This window comes from Callorhinus ursinus, unplaced genomic scaffold (genome assembly GCF_003265705.2).
Source record: "Callorhinus ursinus isolate GAN/ISIS: 27379988/994484 unplaced genomic scaffold, GSC_fseal_2.0 scaffold53, whole genome shotgun sequence".
Classification (NCBI taxonomy): domain Eukaryota; kingdom Metazoa; phylum Chordata; class Mammalia; order Carnivora; family Otariidae; genus Callorhinus; species Callorhinus ursinus.
The window spans coordinates 8,289,469-8,302,792 of NW_027397115.1; the positions used below are offsets into that span (position 1 = coordinate 8,289,469).

The following is a 13,324-nucleotide window of genomic DNA, read 5'->3' on the forward strand; positions in this document are numbered from 1 at the left end:
TGAACTTACAATTAAATAAATTATAATCAAAAACAAAGGTAACAACTACTCAAACTTATCACTCTCTAATTGTTTCATTATTGTCTATATTCTCAAGCTTATTCACATCTATTGCATCTATTATATCATACAATATCACGCTGTTAATATGATGGAAAGAGTATATAATGGCCAGGGCGCTGCGCATCTCCCCTCAACTCCAAGTTCAGTGAATTCATGTTGAAATTGGTCATGGTGGGAGTATTTACACCAAAAATTGGCAAAGGTAAAATCAGAGCTCCCCCTTGCTGAGAGCCAGTTGTTAAACATTTAGCAGCAGACCAGATTAAGACAAATATACTGATAATATGTAATATGTCAGATGCCTACGATGAAGGAAAATAAAGTCGGTAGAGGGTTTGGTGGTGATGCAGGGGAGTATTTTAGATGGGCAGGCCAGGAGGAGATGATACTCGAGCAGAGACCTGAATAAAGTGAGAGAATGAGTCAGACAGATATCTGGCAGGAGGAGGTTCAGGCAAAAAGAACAGCAAGTTTCGGCCTGGGGACAGGTACAAGCTTGCTAGTTTGGGACAGGGAGGAGGCAAGAGTGGCAGGAACAGAGTGAGGGAGGGAGGGTAGGGATGAAGGTGGGGAGGTAGGCAAAGGTCAGATCATACAAGGTCTTATAGGCCACGGTGAGGAGGATGATTTTTACTTTAAGGGAGATAGGAGATCTAGAGGGTTTTGAGCAGGGGAATGGCAGACTTAATTTATCTTTTAAACAGTTTCCTCTGACTGTGGTGGGTGGAGTGGAACAAAGCTGGAAGCTGGGAGAGTAGGGAGGAGGCCACGATCACATTCCAGGCAGGTGAGGATGGTGGCTATAAAGGTGACAAGAATTCAGAATGTGTTTGGCAGTCAAATCAATAGGACTTCTGATGAATGGGATGTGTGGGGCGAGGGAACAGGGAGTCAAATATGCTCCCCAGGTTTTGGCCTGAGCGCCTGTGTTTGTCGGGGGCGGGGGGCACCATCTCCTGAGATGAGACCGGAAGGCGGGACCAGGACCTAGGAGGGGAATCGGGGGGCTCTGTTTTGTGATGTTTGAAGGGGGTGGTACCCAGGTGGAGGTGTCAACTGGCCAGTTGGGCACTGGAGTCCGGAGCACAAGGTAGTTCTAGAAGCAGTGTCTTTCTTGCTACAGCAACCCCAAGCCAGGGGAAATGCTGCTGGGGGTTGAGGAGGGTTGTGGGAAGGCCTTACACTGAAGAAGTTGTAAAGCTTAAGGAGAGGCATCTGGCAGGTGGAGAATGGAGGAATAGCATTCTGCAGGAGGGAACAGCAAGGCCAAAGGCCAAGTATAACCTTTTTGTAGAATGGTGTGGGAGGGGAGGCCAGGGTGGGAGAGGAGGCTAGCGAGGCAGAAGAGCAGATCTGGGAAAGGACTGTTTGCTTTACCAAAGGAGGCTGGAGGGTGCCCTCAGGGTGCTGGGGTGAATTGTGAGCAGGTGTAGGCCACAGAGAGCACCTTAGGAAGGAAACACTTCATCCCCTTCGGCCCTTACTTAACGTTGCATGAGATTCAGAGCCTCCCGCGCCCCGCTCCCAGCATACACAGCAAAACCCCCTCCTAGTCAGCCGGAGCCTTGGCCAACCCGCCAGTGTCTTGGAGAATTTATGCCAACGAGCCAGGAAAACAAAACAACCCTGAGGGGAGGGAGGAGGGTTAAAAAAATATTCTGGAACCTTTGGTTTCTGGATTCCCATCATGCAGAAGGACCAGAAGTTCACTTCCCGGGACTGACCAAGGTGACCAAGCACGGCAGGGAGCTCGGGTGTTTACAGGACCTTTGCGACCATCTCTGGGAAGAGGCGCTGGGGTCAAGGGGTCTGGCCCTGGGACTTGGGGCCCGCCCTGTCCCCATTTCGGGTCTGAGTTCAAGGCAGGCTTTTCTGCCACGTACTTGCTGTGTGATCTTGGGCAAGTCATTGGTCTTTCTGAGCCTCAATTTTCTTATCCAGGGGGATAAGGGCTAATAATGGCATCTATAACCCTGTCACTCACCTGCGCCCAGCGATTACTAGGGATGAAGTTGAGATAACATAGGTCGATAATCGAGCCCAGGGCCTAGCTCATGCTACTCTCCTGATAAATGTCAGCTGTCAATCATTATTTGTAATGCTATTATTCATTATCGAGCGCTTATTTATGCCAGGCTCATTCCCTCCCTGGGAGTGAGGATTATTATCAATTCCATTTTACACACAGGGAAACAGAGCCTTGGAGAGTGGACCAGGCTTGGCGAGTTAAAATTGCTAGTGGGGGACACAGCTGGAATTTGAATTTATATCTGCCCTCAAAATGTGTTCGTGTGTTCGTTCTGGGTTCTGTCTCCTGTGAATCAAACCAGGCTCCAGAATTTGGGGAAAGAGTAGTCCGTGTGACCCTCAGCATCCATCCACACCAGTGGGCGCCCCTGCCTTTCCTAGAGCCAGCCAGCTCAGACCACACACATGTCCTAGGGTGTAGACAGGACACGAATGATGGCTGCCCCAGGGCAGCAAAGGGCCTGGAGAAGCAGAGCCCTAGGCCAGCCTGAGGCCTTCCTCTTGAATCAGGAGTCCAGCCGGGCACCCGCGGCCCATCAATAAACGTGCCCCAAAATAGCTTGCTGGGCCCGGCCAGGACAGAAGACCAGGACGTCCTGTTCCCACTGGCTCTGGCCGGAGAGTGACCGTGTACTTGGCCTTCCCCATTGGAGGCTATTGGAAGGGAGGGCAGAGCTCATCCTGCCTGAGGACTCATGGGAATAAGCTGGGCACCAAACCTCCCGACCTGGGCACCGTGGGGCTTCCGGAAGGCACCGCTGGTGAGGGAGATGGCTTCGGGGGCTGGGGGGGGGGGGGGTTGGACTGGGCCTCTCCTCTTAGTAGGCAGCTTCCCGGGCCGTTCAGAGCGCGGACGCCAGCCTCACGAGCTGTCAGGGTGCCCTCTGGGCTTCACCCGCATCACCGACTTAGCGCTCACACCCGCCCCGGAGGGGGCTCCCGTGTCCCTCCTTTCCAGACGGGGAAACCCTGGCTCACCCACCCAGGTGCACACAGCCAGTTACGCAGCCGCCCCAGGATTTAAACCCGGTTATGTGTCCCGTTGCAACTACAACACACTATGGGAAACTCAGTGGCTTAAAACAACACAAATGGTCGGAAGTCCCAAATGGGTCTCACGTGGCTAAAATCCAGGTGTCAGCAGGGCTGTGTTCCTTCCGGAGGCTCTGCTCCTTGCCTTCTCCAGCTTCCAGAGGCCACAGTCCTTGGCGCTGACCTCTGTTCTGTTGACACATCAACTTCTCTGACTGGGACCTTCCTGCCTCCCTCTTAAAAGGACCCTGTGATGACGTGGGCCCTACGGGATCACCCAGGTTGATCTCCCATCCTAAGACCCTTAACTTTATCCCATCTGCGAAGTCCCCTTTGCTGTGTAAGATGACATTTTCTCAGGTCCTGGGGATCAGGACGTGGACATCTTTGCGGAACCCTCATTCCACCTACCATGAACCCCGAACCCACCCTTTTGGGCTTTGCCTGAGAGCACTGCAGGCTGCAGGGCCAAGAGTGGGCCGAGGAGATGTAGCGTGGTGGTCGGAAGAGTGGGTAACCTGGGTCTCTCCGAAGTGAGCCTGGGGCCCTTATGGGAGAAGGTTCCTGGGCGAGAGACGGCTGGCCCAGAGACGATGAAGTGGGCCAGCCTGGGACATGGGGACCCGGGGTGCGGGGGTACCCAGAACACTACTCCCACTGACTGGTGCCAAAGGAGAAGTAGGCCCAGGTGGCCAGAGCTGTTGACTTTCCAAAAGAATCTGGAAATCCTGGGTTTAGGTGACATCTCCAATTTTTAGGAGTCAGCAAATGATACCAAATTAAGAGGGGGCAAGCCCCTACTCACATGTATATACACACGCTGTGCAGGAGGTCACACAGAACACGTCTGAGGCCAGACGGGACCCATAGGCTGTGAATTCCTGACCTCAGGCCCTGCCCGGGGAAGGAAGGCATGTCCTCGCTGAGGGGAGGAGAGGCTGGGACATCTGTGCGGGAGCCAGACGGAGCTCCCCGGCCAGCTCTGCCAGGTGGCGGAAGCCTGGACAGAGGGTAGTCAAGAAAGGGACAGCGGGCTTCAGCAAAGAGCAGGGGCAGACAGAAGCCAGAAGACTTGAGCTCCACTTCCGGCCGTGACCCCAGGCAGTCAGGTGGGCTGTGTGGCCTGGGACAGGTTACCTGGCCTCTCGGTGCACTCCCCAGAGTCACACATTCTGGTCTATGAGCCAGGTGCCATTCTGGCCCCAGGGACTCAGCACCGCGCAAAGCAGGGCAAGCACCTGCCTCCTGTGGCCGTGGATGGGCCACTGATGTGGAATGAGCCTGGGGCTTACTGAGGAGGAACTGAAAACCATCCAGTTCCTCCACTGACCCCTGGTTTCCCTGCCTCGCCCTTAGTGTGAGGCTAACGGAAGACTTTCACTCATTCATTGAGCACCAACTCAATGTCCTATAGTCTATCCTCAAAACCTCTGAGGCTGGTGTTACTGGCCCCATGTCACAGGTGGAGATGCCGTGGCCAAGACACACAGGCCACATTCGCCAGACTTGGGAAGGAGCCTCTGCCCCAGAAACTATTCTCTTGGCCCCTGTGCCTTAGGTCTCAGCTATTTATCAGTCCTGGGGAAGCTCTTAGGGTCACTGGCCGGGGCAACCTTGCAGGTAACATGAAGGAAGTGTCCTCTGTCCGCTAAACTTTGTTCTGAATTTGCCTCTTTCCAACTTCAAACAGGCGCCAAGTCCCGACCTTGTTGACCAAAGGCCCTTGGTGCCTTTAGAGATTTCAAACAACTGGTCATCTTTCAGCCTTCTGGACTTGAGACCTGGGCAGTTTTCAGCCTCTGCACCCGAGGCTGGGCTGACTCCCTGAAAGCCATTTTTTTTTAAAGATTTTATTTATTCATTTGAGAGAGAGAGAGAGAGAGAGAGAGAGGACAAGCCGAGGGAATGGTGGAGGGAGAGGGAGAAGCAGGCTCCCTGCTGAGCAGGGAGTCCCTCCGGAGGGCTCGATCCGGGGACCTGGGGATCATGACCTGAGCCCAAGGCAGACGCCTAACTGACTGAGCCACCCAGGCGCCCCTCCCTAAACCGTTTTAAAATAACAGTGGCCAAGGACAGGACCTACTGTGCGCCAGGCACTCGACAGACACGGGCTCACTTAACCTTTAACAAGCCTGCGGGGCGGGCGGCTAGGACGGCTGAGGGAGCTAAGAGGCTGGGTGGGATGACGTCACGTGCCCACAGCCACACGAGCCTAAGTAGGACAGATCCAAAGCCACCCTGGGAGCCCTTGTGCCATGTGGCTCCACCAGCCACTGGGTGGGGAGAGGTTTCTGCTCTTCACCAAGAACCTCACCCTCCTTGTACCCACTTCACCGGCAGGGCGGATGCCTGAGAGCTGCAGTTTTCACTAATCCCCTGTTTGAGGGCTGCTTCCTGGACTGGGGGCCAGGTTGCTAACGTGTTCAGGGGGTCCCTTTCCAAGCCCCTTCTCTCGTCTCGTAAGTGGGCTTCCGTGGTGGGGAAATCCTGTCCATTCCCCCCCCCCCCCCCCCCCGCCATGGAGTCTCCTTTGTGGGGGAAGGCGACAAGGGAATTGATGGGGACGCCTTGGGCAGGTTTTGGGGTCCCTGATTCTAAACGCCCAGGGAAAAGCTGGCAGGAGGGTGGGTGGGGAGTTGCCCAATTCAAATTTGGCCAGTTCTTACCAGCTCCAGAGTTCTAGCAGGCGGTGGAATCAAAGGAGCCCCCGGCTGTTTATTTCCCCCCCCCTCCTTTTTGGAACAAGGAGATCAAAGCAAATCCTCTGCTCTGCCCACCTCCTCCCTCCTTTTTCCTTCTCTCTCTCACAAGCCTGAGAACCAAGAATCCCAGAGCTGAGAAGGTTTCCCCGGCGCAGCTTTGCCCTGAGCCCTGGGCCGAGCATTTCATGGGAACAATGGCACAGGTCGTGCAGATGATGAAGCGACAGCTCGTACTAACCCCACTGGCAGAGGACAAAACAGACACCCTGGAGCCACTCTTCACAGGTGGCTCAAGCCTCTCTGACTCCCAGCTCAACACTCTTAACAGCTCCTCGAGCCACATTCCTCCTCTAGATTTGTATTTCCGCCTCGAAAAGTGAGCACAAAGGTACCTAACAGCAGAAATCCAGCTTCCCAGGAATGTTCCCTGGACCTCTCTGCTGTGCCCAGACCCGAGTTCAGGGGCCCCAAACTCCAGTGACCTCAGGGCCCGGGCAAGACACATGGATAATTGAAGGTGGTCAGGTGGGAGACAGTAGGGAGGGGTGGGGACTCTGGTGAATCATAAAGGCCCCGAGTTTCGACTCAGCACCAGCCCATGGCTGTCTTGGGAAAAGGAGGGCCCATTGTTGCCAGGGTTTTCAGGCAAGTCAGAACTCCAGAGGTTTCATGTGAAATCTCTGGATTTTTTAAAATCTGGTGTAAGACAGAATTCTATTTTTTTATTTTTTATTTTTTAAGATTTTATTTATTTGACAGAGGCACAGCGAGAGAGGGAACACAAGCAGGGGGAGTGGGAGAGGGAGAAGCAGGGAGCCCGACGCGGGGCTCGATCACAGGATCCTGGGATCACGACCTCAGCTGAAGGCAGACGCTTAACAACTGAGCCACCCAGGTGCCCCATGATTCTATTTTACTTTAGTAATAAATAAACTGATACTGTACTATGCTGGCACCCTGGATTAAATATTCTATTTTTCCCAGCGAGTTGAAATACCACCTTTGCCATAGTCCTTCCCACCCTTCTTCTATTTCATATTTTCTTTGTAAGCCCCGACATTAGTTTATCCAATGAAAAGACCCCATGGGCCACTACTTGAAATTGCATTAAGTTGATATGTGTTGGCACATTTGTCGTCATTAAGGATGTGGAATCTTCCTGTCTTAGTCTCATCTTATTTTGTGCCCCTTAGGAAGATGCTTTAGTTTTCTTCCAAAGTTGATTTTCAAGTGATGGCAAAATTCCAAGCTGTTGGAATTGCACGGGCCAAGGAACACCTCCTGTGGGCTGCGTTTGGCCTGGGGGGCTCCCTGTTGCCCCCCTGAGATTCAGGGCGGCCTCACCCCATGCGGGAGACTCAGCATGCTGTCATTCAGTGATAACCCTGTCCCAGGCGGAGAGATCTCCAGGGCCAGGCAACTCTGGGCAGTCTGGGCTGAGAAAGTCTGGGATGTTCGCCGTTTGACCCACCCTGTGGGAAGGCAGGGCACCCACTTCCTTCACTCACGGCCAGATAAGCCTGTGGAGTCTCCCACCAGCTCATTTTTGACCAACACTGAAAATAATAAATGGAACCTAACCCAGATGGTTTGCTTTTTAAAAATCAGATTTATTTTTTAAAAGATTTTATTTGAGAGAGCACGTGCGCATGAGCATGGGGGGGGTGGAGAGGGAGAAGCAGACACCCCGCAGAGCAGGGAGCCCTATGTGGGGCCCGATCCCAGGACCCTGGGATCATGACCTGAGCCACCCAGGCGCCCCTAAAAAGTGAATTTTAAAAAATATTAGAAAATACAGTCAATTGATTGGGGAATGTCTCTCAAGGCCAGCTGGGGCCAGGCACTGCCCAAGGAGCTGTGGACGGGGCACATGGGACCGGCTCCTGCTTTGTGGGTCTTACGGTCTAGCGGGGAACACAGATGAGGAACCCAGAACCACGAAAAGCCAAGGCACATCGCAGTGATGACTGATGCATGAAGAGACGAAGAAAGTTTACAGGATCAAGACAGACCAGAGGACCACTGTAGACAGGGGCTTGCAGATGCCTCTCAGCAGAGGTGACATTTTGCTAAGACCTAAATGATGGAAAAGAGGCAGCTGTGACACCCAGGAAAACCACTGTGACATTTGGGCATCTATAACTGCCAACTTTTTCACCTAGCTATATTTTTGTATATTACGTACATAAAAATGTACTTAATTTCTATTTTACATGTTTATATTTTCCAGAAAAACAAAAGTGGCCACACATCGTGTTCTATAACCACCTTCTTTTCCCACTTGGAGCCTCAATTTCCCGGCCTGGAAACCAGAGAAGATCTTCCTAACTACCCCTGGTGAGGGTGAAGATCACCCTGAGTAAGTGGCCTCTACAGCTCATGTGACTGATCCCAGGATTAGCCATTGTCGGTATTTTAAAAATCACTTTTCAGTGGCAGCTCTGAGAGGTAGAGATTATCGCTTCCATTTTGCAAGGGAGAGTTTAAGGCTCGGAGGCCCCAAACGTGGAAGGCTGAGATGTGACGCCGCTTGGGAGCCGGCAGCACGTCATTCCTCAGCCCCCCAGCCCCCGCCCCCTGGCCCTCAGAGCAAAACCTCAGCCAGACATTGCCCCTTCCTCCCCAGAAAGGAAGTTGAGACTGAAACCAGAGGCTTCTTTTTGGTGGTTGTTTTTTTTTTCCTCTCCGTGATGTTGTTCATTTTTATGAGCATCACACTTATCTGATGTCGCAGGTTTTGGGAACCCAAACCGCAAACACAAATATGCCGTGTTATTCTTTTAAGGATTGTGCAGCAAGATAAGGGAGTTTGGGGCTGGGGGATACCACGCAGGGTTTGTTTCTGCAGAATTGGGAGTGGCAGGGTTTGCTCTCTGGTTCAGTCGTCAGCATCTTTGGGGGGAGCTCGGTCACTGGTCACCCGGGCCACACTGCGTGTGCTGAGAATGCATGCCTGGCCCAGCACTAGCCAGAACAGCCAGGCTGTGGGCACAGGGGAAGCCCAGTGACAGCACCAACACCCAGCATCAGCATCTCCTGAGGATGCTGCAGAAAAGCCTGGTGGCCTGGCGTACCTGGGGCTCAGGCATGCTGCTGGTGTCCATCTTGGTAGATTCTGAGTTAACCTGAAAATCCTGTTTGGTTTTCCTGTGCTTTTTTTTTTTTTTTTTCCTGTGCTTTTTGAGAACCACACTCACACACCTGAATCCCCTCTCTGACCTAAGTGTCACCGGGCCTACAAAACCTTGCTTCCTGCTTTTCTGCCCAGGCCCCCAGGCAGACTGTTATCCACACGCAGCCAGAGGGATCCTGTGAAAACCTAAGTCAGGTCACGCCCGTCCTCGGCTCAAAACCCTCCTGTGGTTCCCTTCTCACTCAGGGTCAAAGCCAAATCCTTCCTGTGGCCTACCAGGCCTCTGTCTGCCTGGTCTTCCCTCCCTTCCTCTGCCTGCTCCTCCTTCATCTCTCCCACACATTGCACTGGCCCCCACCAAGCCCCTTTGCCTCAGGGCCTTTGCACTTGCTGTCTTCTTGCTTCCTTCACTGAAATACCTCTTATCAGGGAGGCCATGCCTAACCCCCACCACAAGTGTCTTTCTCAAAATAACTGTTTTCTTATCCCACCTAATTTTTCTTCCTAGCTCTTTGTTACTGCCCAACATCTTAGATATTTATTCTTTTGTTTATTATCCTTTTGTGTTTCTCTGGTGCCTGGAAACTGCCTGGTGCATTGAGTAAGCTCCATAATTTCTTTTTTTGTGTGAATAAATGCAAGAATCTTGGGGCCAACCACTTCACACCAAAGGGGTCAGCTCAGATCACAGGACAATGAGAATCATAAAGGACTTTTAAACCGGGGACTTACATGATCACTTGGTGTAGGAACGATCACTACAGCTTCTGAGAAAGGCCACATGCCCCGAGTGTGAGGCGTGCCCCGTGCGTGGGCCACCAGATAGATGGTGTGGAATACAGACTTCATATCAATGCCTCCCTGGTGGGGATGTCTCAGGGATTAAACCAGATGCTTTGTGTGTGAGGCTTAGCCCCACGCTTGGCATGTGGTTAAGCACAAGCAAATGGTCACTAGAAGTACCAGCTGTAGTGAGCCAGGGAGCATGCAGACAAGAGGATTAGCTGACATCCAGGTTCCTGGACTGAGCAATGGCCAGGAGGAGAATGCATGAGATTGGAAACAAAGGAGGAGGAAGTCTGGGGGGGGGGGCTTGACGTCACGGGTACCAGGGTCAGAGCAGGAGAAAGGATTGGGGGTTCTGCGAAGCGTCTAAGGGAAGGCGTCCAGTTGGCAGCGGGACTTGGCAGAGAGGCCTGGCGTGGAGGTACCGATCTGGAGATTCTTGGTACAAAGGTGGGGACTGAAGGCTTGAGAATGGCCCTGAGTCAGAGATGGGGTGCAGAGAAGGAGCCGAGGTGGGGAGGGAATCCTGAGGGACTCCCAACGTCCCTCCTCTGCTCAGGGCTTCCATCCTGAGACTGCACTGATCTCCTCAGGCTGGAGAGGGAGCCCCCTCCTCGAGCACGCCGGCTGACGGTCCCTCAAATTAAAGAGGATCTTCTCGGCCAGGAGAAGAGCTGACAGGGCTTGAGGACTCCGCAACATCAGCCACACCTCTGTTAACCAGAACTCTTCTGTCCCGTCCTCGCCTCAACTCCCGGCGATCTCATCTCCAGTCCCACTACTAGTATCCGTCACCCACAGCTACAATCATGCTGCGTAACAAACGAGCCCGAACCGTTTATTCTCTTGAATATGGAATGGCTTCCAGTCAGCTGACCCAGGGTGGGCTTGGCCAGGCGGCCCTGCTGGTCTCGGCCGGACCCGTTCCCAGAGCGCTGTTCAGCGGGAGGTCAGCAGACCCGGGCTGGCCTGGCTGGTGTGGCTCTGCTCCACACGTCTCTCATCTTTTTCTGGGACCCGTGGGCCATCCTGGGTGTGTCAGGTGACGGTGGCAGAAGAACAGGAATCAGGTGGGAGCACGCAAGTTCTCCTATTAAAGCCTAGTCGCCCGACGGATGAACGGTCACTTTCATCTCACTGGATTGGCCAAAGCAAGTCACGTGGCTGAACTCAAGGGGGGATATGCTCCGCCCTTCTGTGGGAGGGGCCACAGGTCTCCTGTCAAGAGGTGTGGATACAGGGAAGGGCCAAGAATGGGTTTCTCTTTGTTCTCCCTTCTCTCCCTCAAGAATATTCATCTTCAAGATCCCCCTCCCCAGCCCGATGAGATAAATCAAGTCTCGGGACAAGCCCACACACTGCTGATGGTAGTGTAGAAAAAGAGAAAAAACACACGGCCCTGATAACATCATTGAATCTTTGAGCTAACAAGCCTTGCACGACTTGTGCCCACTTGATACCCACTTTCCCTTGTGTCTTTGTTTACGGAACTCTGGTTGTATTTGGGGTGGCAGGGGTCAGCTGAAAGCACCCACTCTTCTAGACTCCCTCGCACCTGGGAGTGGTCATGTGATCCTGATATGACCCAAATTTGGCAAGAGGGGTTCCTGGGAAAGCTTTTAAAAGAGAGACCAACATGGTGGGCATGCTGCTCGCCTCTTGACCCTTCTTCCTGCCTGTAATGCAGATATCCGCTGGAGGTGGAGTGGCCATCTTGCAGCCTTGACCAACCATGAGGACAAGAGGGCTGAGCAGAAAGTGGGAAAGAACCTGGGCCTCCAGTGGTATCACTGAGTCACTCAGCCCTGGGTGCCTACCCCTGGATTTCTAGTACAGGAGACTGACTAATGGTCAGGTTTTGTGTTACTTGCAGCTGAATGCATGCCTGATGGACCCACCACACTGTTTCTGGTTTCCGACCATATGAGATGCATTTTCTTAATGATTAAGCCAATTTGCTTTGGGTTTTCCTGTATTGCATTTGAATGCATCTTAATGAATATCTGAGTTTTGCAGTGAGTTGACTTCTGATAAACTGAGATATGCCTAATCTTGGACTTGGGTGAAATGGGGGGCAGGGGGGGCCACTCTTGTTCTCCCTGGGAAATCAGATGGTGAGACAGAGGCAGTATGATTTCCTGGGATCTTTCTGCTAGGACCAAAAGGACTAAGGACTCAGGGTCTTCTTCCATGTTAGGTATCTGTGGAGAGTTCTGACTAATGAAGGTGGTTGGATTTTTGGGTTTGAAGAGGGAGGCTAAGGTTCCAGGGGGCAGATTTACCACCTGAGGCTCTCGGCCAGAGCTGGGTCTGCCTGACTGTGGGACTGTCTTCTCTTTCTCCTTCCTGGGCTCCTGTCTTCTCATCAGTGGAATGGGATTACTCAAGATCAAAGCTTTGCAAACATTTCATTTCAAAGTAGGTAAAACCCTTTTATAGCCGAACCTTGACTTGTTGTCCAACCCATAAAAAAAGATAAAAGAGAAATTGCTCAGAGTAAGGCAGGTCAGGAAGCCTGCAGCCTCCTCCCCAGGCCCCAGGGCCCACAGGCACCTCGCTGCAATCCTGGGCTCGCCCTGAGGCTTTTAGGAAGCACCAGCTGAGGTTATCCCAAGGCCTTTGGAAAACCCTGAATCAAAGAGGGGAGTCTCTGATCTTGCAAACATCCCTCAAACGTCTTGCAGAAGACAGGCACACACTCGGCAACAGAAAACCAAACTTTCCAATGGTGCAAAAGGACAAGGAGCAGAGTCACCTCCCTCCCATCTCTGACTCACCGGCCTCCTGCCTCCCCCAGAGATGGTCTGTGCTCTTGCAGCAAATATGGACGTGTATTGCCCCCTCGCTCCTTAAAACACATGCGCGCGCACACACTGTGGTGTTCTAGAATCACTATTTGCAACTTGTGTTTCTCTGTTAACATTACATCTTGGTGGTTTTTCCAAATCCGTGCTCAGAAATCTGCTTCATTCACTTCATTGGTTGCATGATATTAGAATACTATTTCATGTACATGGCTAAAAGTCCCCTATTTTTGGGTATTCAGGTTGTTTCCAGGCTTTTACCACACCAAAGACCCCACAATGAAGCTCCCTAGGTCCGTATATGTGCGTCTTGGTGCATCTGTGTTATTTTAGACACTCGGTTTCTCTCTCTCTCTCTCTTTTTTTTTTGCTTATTAGCATTTTCAAATTTTTATTCCATGAATATGTTCCATTTGTATAATAATTAAAAAGATATGTTTACAGGCCCAGGCCTCCAACTTCAGCCAAGTTAGATAAACAGCCCCACGCATAAGCACAATTCGGAAAGAACAAAAATGGGCCTCTGCCACCGAGGCCTGTTTGGCTGGGAGGTTGTGCTTCTAGAGAGTCGTGTGCCAAGGCCCAGCCCTGCCTGCCGCGGCGCACCCTGCAGAACAGGGTCTGGGTTCGAGACCTAACCATGCCATCAACTTGCCAGGTGACTCCAGGCAAATCACTAAGCCTGGCTGGGCCATCAGAAGGGTGTTTACTGCATGCCAGGCTCTGAGCTAAGGTTGATATGGTGTCTGGGGACATTGGTGTTATCCTTACTTCTC

At 52.3% G+C, this 13,324-nt stretch overlaps 1 long non-coding RNA gene across 1 annotated transcript in view; it reads left to right on the top strand.

Moving 5' to 3' along the window:
• The first annotated feature begins 2,730 nt into the window (after positions 1-2,730).
• LOC141371014 (uncharacterized) overlaps positions 2,731-13,324 on the top strand; it is a 34,631-nt gene continuing 24,037 nt past the window's right edge. Inside the window, exons 1-2 of the long non-coding RNA XR_012375616.1 lie at positions 2,731-2,852; positions 8,056-8,184. This is a non-coding gene — a long non-coding RNA (uncharacterized lncRNA). The remainder of the gene's footprint in view (positions 2,853-8,055; positions 8,185-13,324) is intronic.